General features: G+C 39.3%; 1 non-coding gene across 1 annotated transcript; it reads left to right on the plus strand.

Annotated features, from left to right (window-relative positions):
• The first annotated feature begins 4,485 nt into the window (after positions 1-4,485).
• Positions 4,486-4,559, plus strand: TRNAV-AAC. The gene has a single exon. It is a non-coding gene; the product is annotated as a tRNA-Val (tRNA).
• Positions 4,560-7,098: the final 2,539 nt, after the last annotated feature.

Consider the following 7,098-nt stretch of genomic DNA (forward strand, 5'->3'; position numbering starts at 1 on the left):
ATATAAGCACTTTCTCTCTTCCCATATTTTTCCTCTATGGAACTGTCATTCCTAAAATGCTCCATAGTTCCTTAATCCTAATCCAATCCCTCTCTCCCTGCCGAAACCTCCCATTTGGCCTTTAAATGCTCCATAGTTCCTTAATCCTAATCCAATCCCTCTCTCCCTGCCGAAACCTCCCATTTTAGGAATTCCGACTCCCCTATGCACTCAAACACTTCCTTGAATGTTCTTTCCACCTCTTGCCTTATCTAAACCTGGCTCTCTCTACACCACTTTCCCTGCAGCTCCCTCAAGTGAAGTCTGCTCCTATTCTCACACCTATGTAGTGTCGGGAGAGGAGGATACTCCTCAGTGCTACTTAGAGTTCACTGCTTCTCCCCGCTTCTGTAAAAATCCCTGCTACCCTATCCCTGACTGGGCATTGTAAGCTACCTACCTCCTGTTTGCTCCTTGTTGTTCACAGAAGACTTTGGCACTTGACTTACTGTCTTCTCTTGTACCACGAGTCCTGCCATCATCCAAAGTGACTTCAGAGTCTTCATGAAAGACCCACCTTATATGAAATGTCTTCCTACAATGCTACTCAATCACCTACCCCACAGTCACTCCCTGGATCTTGTCATCATGACCTAAAACCCCTCCACTTTCTCTGCTTCTAACACTAATTCACTAATCTGCTTTCTCACCGCAACCACCTATTCTTCCAGCTTGCTTAAAATTAGTCCCACTGCAACTATATTTCGCTTGCATTTGATATCAGTTTGTTGACCCCTTCACTTTCTTTCTATTACTCCTTTCCCCTTCACTTCCCTCTTTGTCTAGCTTAGAGTTCATGGTCTATTGTTTCATTTTCTCTCTTAGAATTACCCTGAACTCTCTCCTTGAATATGCTCTTTCCTGTCTTCTAAAATAGCCAAGCACGGCCTAGGAAGAGACATCTAAATTCCCTTGTACGGTGAAATTACCTCTAGGCAGGGGCATTGGCCTAGAGGGCCAGAGAGTAAGTACTTTAGGGTTTGTGGACCACAGTGTTTCTGTTGCAAGTACTCAACGCTGCCACTGTAGCTCAAAAGTAGCTATAGACCATACTTAAATGGATGAATGTGGCTGTGTTCCAATAAAACTTTATTTACAAAAACAGACCATAGACTGAGGATCATAAATCAGCTGACCCCTGGTCTAGAGATATGAGTTCAGTATTTTTATTTTTATTTTTTTGTTTTTTTTTTTGTTTTGTTTTTTGTTTTTTAAAAGATGACCGGTAAGGGGATCTTAACCCTCGACTTGGTGTTGTCAGCACCACGCTCACCCAGTGAGCGAACCAGCCATCCCTATATGGGATCCGAACCCGTGGCCTTGGTGTTATCAGCACCGCACTCTACCGAGTGAGCCACAGGCCGGCCCTCTGGCAGCCCTTTTGCAGACATTTTTGCTGGCTTCTCTCTCCTCTTCTACTAAACCTTTAAATATCAGAAGTTCTCGGGGATCTGTCCTAGGAGCTCTTCTCTTTTCATTCAATACCCTTTCATTAAGTAATCTCAACTCTTCCCACGGCTTCAATTACTATCAGTATGCATATGCTCCTCAAATTTTATACCTTGTTGTTGGAATTCTTGACTGACATATCTAACAACTCACCTAATATCTTCAAATAGATAACTCCAAAGTACCTTCAACTCAGCATGTTCAAAAGTAAACCCATTACTTCTCTCATTAAGTCTATTTCTTCCAGAAATCTGAGCCATCTTTGACATTTCATTCTTTCATATCTTCCCACATTTGAATAGTCATCAAGGCTTGTTAATTCTTTCTCCAAGCTGTTTCTCTAATTTTTTCACTTTTACCCATCTCGACTGCCACCTCCCTGGTCCAAGTCATTATCATTTTTTATTCAACAAGTTTCATTCCACTTAATATCTACCATGTGCCATGAAATGTAAGGTGCTAGAATATAGAGATTCAAAGGAGCCTCTTGCCTAGATCACTTAATAACTGGTCTCCCTGAAATAATTCCTTCCCCCATTGTGACAGTTAATTTTATATGTCAACTTGACTGGGCTAAGAGATGCTCAGATAGCTGGTAAGTCATCATTTCTGGGCGGGTCTGTAAGAGCGTTTCTGGAGAAGATTAGCATTTGAGTCAGTAGACTGTGTAAAGACCATCCTCACCAGTGTGGGCAGGCATCATCCAACCTGTTGAGGGCCCTGATTTTTTTTTTTTTTTTAAAAAGGGGAGAGAAGGGTAAACTCTCTCTCTCTCTTTTCTAGAGCTGGGACATCTATTTTCTCTTCTCAGATACCTGAGTTCCAGGTTCTTGGGCCACTGGACTCCTGGACTTACATCATTGGCCCTCCCAGTTCTCAGGCTTTTGGACTCACGCTAAATTACACCACCAGCTTTCCTGGTTCTCCATCTTGTAAAGGGCATATCTCGGGATTTTTGGCCTCCATAATTGTGAACCAATTCCCATAATAAATTCCCTCTTATACATCTATATATATCCTATTGGTTCTGTTTCTCTGGAAAAACTAATATACCTGACCAATCTATTTTTCACATTGAAGAGAGACTGTGTGTGAGTGTTTTAAATGCAAATCTGATTTTGTCACCACTTGATGTAAGGATTAAACTAGATTAGGTATGTAAAGAATTTAGTCAGTATCTGGAGCATGATAAACAGTCACTAAATTCTTTCTTTCTTTTTTTTTTTTTTTTGCGGCTGGCCACAACTGGGATCCAAACCCATGACCTTGGTGTTATAAGGCTGCCCTCTAACCAACTGAGCTAACTGGCCACTAAATTCTAATTAGTAGAGATAAGTTGAATCATTCATCAAATGATTTTGAAATAACTAGCCAGTCATTTAGAAAAAATAAAGCTCTATCCCTACTTCACTCCTTAGATCCAAAGGGGGAAAAATCATAAAAATACTTGAAGAAAACATGGATAAATATTTGTATAATCTTGGAAGTAAAGAAGGGCTTTCAAAACATGTCTCAGAAGCCAGAAATCATAAAGGGAAAATATTAACTACATACAAATGTAAACATTCTGCCTAGCAAGAAAGGCCATAGACAAGAATGAAAAACAAATAACAAATATGGAAAATTTTTATAACAAATACCTAATTAACTATTATAAATCAACAAGAGAAATTTAACAGCCCAATAGAAAAAGGTCAAGTTACATGAATAGACAATGCTCAAAATAAGAACTACAAATGGCTAATATCCTAAATTAAAAATACAAAAAAAGCAATAAGCTATTATATTTTACCTATAGGTTGGTAAGATTAGGAAGATTGACTAAACTCACTACAGATAAGAAAAATTAGCAGTCATCTCCATTGGTGGGAGCATAAATTTGAAGAGCCTTTATGGAAACAGTTTGGCAATGGGTAATATAAGATAAAATGTGTGTACCTCTTAGTATAGTAATCCCACTGCCACAAATTTACTCTAATAAGATCACTTAAATCGTTCAAAAACATATATGCTAAGAATGTTTACTGAAAACTTAAAATAAAATTATAAAGAAATATTTATCAAAACAACAATGTTGGGCGGGCCCGGTGGCGCACTGCTACAGTGCGCTGCTTGGGAGCACGGCGGCGCTCCCGCCGAGGGTTCAGATCCCACATACAGACCGGCCGCTCACTGGCTGAGCAAGGTGCGGGCGCAACACCAAGGGTTGCGATCCCGTTGCCGGTCCCGGTCCGGTACGGGCGCGACACTGAGGGTTGCGATCCGTTGCCGGTCACGAAAAAAGACAAAAAGGAAAAACAATAAAAACAAACAAACAAACAAAAACAACAATGTTCTTCTTTGGGCCTGTTCTTGATGCTGGGGAAACAGAAATTCAAAAGGAGAGACAAAGTCCCTTCTCACATGGAGCTATATTCCAAGAGTCAGAAAGACATTAAACTAATAAGGGAATAAATAAGATACTTAGAAATAGTGGCAAATGCTTTGAAGACATAAAGGGATCTCCTCAGAGGTGTTGTAATACTTGTAGAGTAAATAGAGTTTGGGTATCTTTCGAAAGGATAGTCAAAGAAAGCCTCTCTGAGGAGGTAACATGTGAATGTGGGTTTGTTTTTCCCCCAAGAGCTACAGTTTGAGGATGGTCTAGGGTGGTCTATTCAGATATCTGTAGCCTGAAGATTATGGTGAGGGTAAGGGAGTGCTTAGCTGCTATGACTGCTATCCCCAGTATTTTATAAAACACTCTTCTGGTAATTCCAAACCAAGGCAATACAATGTAACAAAGAAATAAGAAGCATGCATTTATTAATTGTCTTAGAACTCTGATTGGCCTCAGCTGCACGTGTTCACTCAGACTAAATAAGATTGAATGGGTATCATGAAAGAATTCCTTCTCAAAATCAGCATGATAAATACTCAAATATAACATAGCAAATGAAAAGGGAAAAGAAACAAAGAAGGAAAGGAACCATGGCATACAAAAAATAAAGAAGGGTTGGCCAGTTAGCTCAGTTGGTTAGAGTGTGGCACTAACAACACCAAGGTCAGGGTTCAAATCCCCATACCGGCCAGCTGCCAAAAATAAAAAGATAAGGAATGCTGTGTTGAGGAAAATATAACCGGAGGAACAGAAAATTACCTGTGAATGCTTCACGCTATAGAACAACTTTCTAAAAACATGAATTGAGTAAAAGAACTCAAAGACAACATGATGAAACAACAGAATGAGATATGAAAAAAATACTGTAGAGCAGAGAAAACATTTTAGGGACCATATCAACACTACTACATAACATAAATAAATTAAGTAACTCTTGCTTTAATCATAGTGAATCAGATAAAATAATTCCATTTTCTAAAAAGTTGAAAGAAGATAAAAAAAATGTAGATGACACATAAAGATGATATAGCCACAGGAAAATTGGTGTTCCTAAAGAATGTAACAAATTAGAAAGAAAAGTGTTTTAATATGTAACAGAAGAAAAATTTTCTGGTAGGAAGAACTATGGAGAACTTAATCTAAATATTGAAAGGACACATTGTGTTCCAAGAAAATCTAATAATGAACAATCGAAACCAAGACATATCCTGATTAAGTTGTTCAGTTTTAAGGATGAAGAAGGAATTCCTGTCACCCAGCTGGAAAATGCAGATCACCTAAAAGAAGGAAGAATCAGGCTGGCCTCAGACTTCTCCACAGCAGCATTCAGTGACTGCAGTTTCTAGGGAAACAGGGTGAGCCCAAGAGTATTGTATCTGGTCAAGTTGTCATTTAAGTATACAGCCAAAGACAGACATTCTCGAACAAGAAAGAATTTTGGGAATAAAAAACATATTATCCCTTTCTGGGGGAAAAATACTTAAGATGAAATCAAACCAACCAAGAGACAAATGAAGATACTGGGGTAAGCACTAAAGCAACATTCAACATCAGAAAAACAATGCAGCAATGACTTCAAGGTTCTAAGGGGAAGAAAATGAAACCTATGAATTTTATTCTTAGCCAAATCATCCTTCAAGTACAACAGCAAGAGCCACATTTTGACAAATACTTCCAAATGATCCTCCAAAAGAAGCCCTACCAACATACAGCCCATTAACAATATTTGGGAATATGTTTCCCCACACCCTCATTAACTGTGTTAAAGACACTATCAACTTTTTTTTTTTCTTTTTTTTTGTCTTTTTTCGTGTCCGGCAACGGATCGCAACCCTCAGTGTTGCACCCGTACCGTACCGGGACCGGCAACGGGATCGCAACCCTCAGTGTCGCGCCCGCACCTCGCTCAGCCAGTGAGTGGGAACCGGTCTGTATGTGGGATCCGAACCCGCGTCGGGAGCGCCGCCGCGCTCCCAAGCGGTGCACTGTAGCAGTGCGCCACTGGGCCGGCCCCGACACTATCAACTTTTAAATTAAACAGCAGTGACATATCTCTCTGTTATTGACTGAATGTTTGTGTCCGCCCCTCAAATTCATATGTTGAAATTCAAACCTCCAATGCAAAGGTATTAGGAGGTGGGGCCTTTGGGAGGTAATAATTCATTTGTAAAAGAGACCCTACAGAGCTCCCTAGCCCTTTTCCCACCAAGTGAGGGTACAACAAGTCAGTTATGTACAACCTGGAAGAGTCAGCAGTCTACAACTCTGTCTGCAAGCCCTCGCCAGAATCCAACCATGCTGTCATCCCAATCTCAGACTTCAAGCCTCCAGAATTGTGAGAAATAAATTCCTGTTGTTTATGAGCCACCCAGACTATGGTACTTTGTTATAGCAGCCTGAACTAAGAAGCTTCTCATATATCTTTTAAAAATTATATCTTAAAAAAATAATAATAAATAAAAATTATATCAATCTTATGGAAGGGGTATATTACTGCTATTTTAATTTCATTTTCTTTGTTAAAAGTAAACTTGAACCATTTTTCAAATGTTTGTTAGACATATTAATATTGGACATATTTTCTATGACTTTCCGAATTCATATCTTTTGCTCATTTTTCCTTTGGATTGTCTTTTCTTTATTCATTATTAGGTTCTCTTCATGTATTGTAGCTATTAATCCTTTATTTATTATATGTGTTGCAAATATGTGATCCCAATCCATCACGTCTTTCAAATTTGTTTACAGTGTTTTTCATTATATAGTTTAGAGTTTTAAATTTTTTCCCTTATAGCTTTTAGATTTTATGCTCTACTTAAAAAGAGCATTTCAACAACAAGATTTAAAGAACATTCTCTTATATTTTCTCCTGATCTGTAATTTTTTTTTTTTTTTTTTTTTTTTTTTTTGTGGCCGGTAAGGGGATTGCAACCCTTGGCTTGGTGTCGGCTGCACCGCGCTCAGCCAGTGAGCACACTGGCCTTCCCTATATAGGATCTGAACCCCCGGCGGGAGCGCCACTGCACTCCGAGCGCCGCACTCTCCCGAGTGAGCCACGGGGTCGGCCCTCCTGGTCTGTAATTTGATTTTTTTCACTTAGATACTTGACTTAAGTATCATAATCACATGAACTAAAATTATGAGAATTAGATTATAGACTCACGAAAAATAAGTTTAAAAATGTAAACCAAGAGCTGGCCCCTTGGCGCACTCAGGAGAGTTTGACGCTG

This window comes from Galeopterus variegatus, unplaced genomic scaffold (genome assembly GCF_000696425.1).
Source record: "Galeopterus variegatus unplaced genomic scaffold, G_variegatus-3.0.2 Scaffold598, whole genome shotgun sequence".
In the NCBI taxonomy this organism is placed as follows: Eukaryota; Metazoa; Chordata; class Mammalia; order Dermoptera; family Cynocephalidae; genus Galeopterus; species Galeopterus variegatus.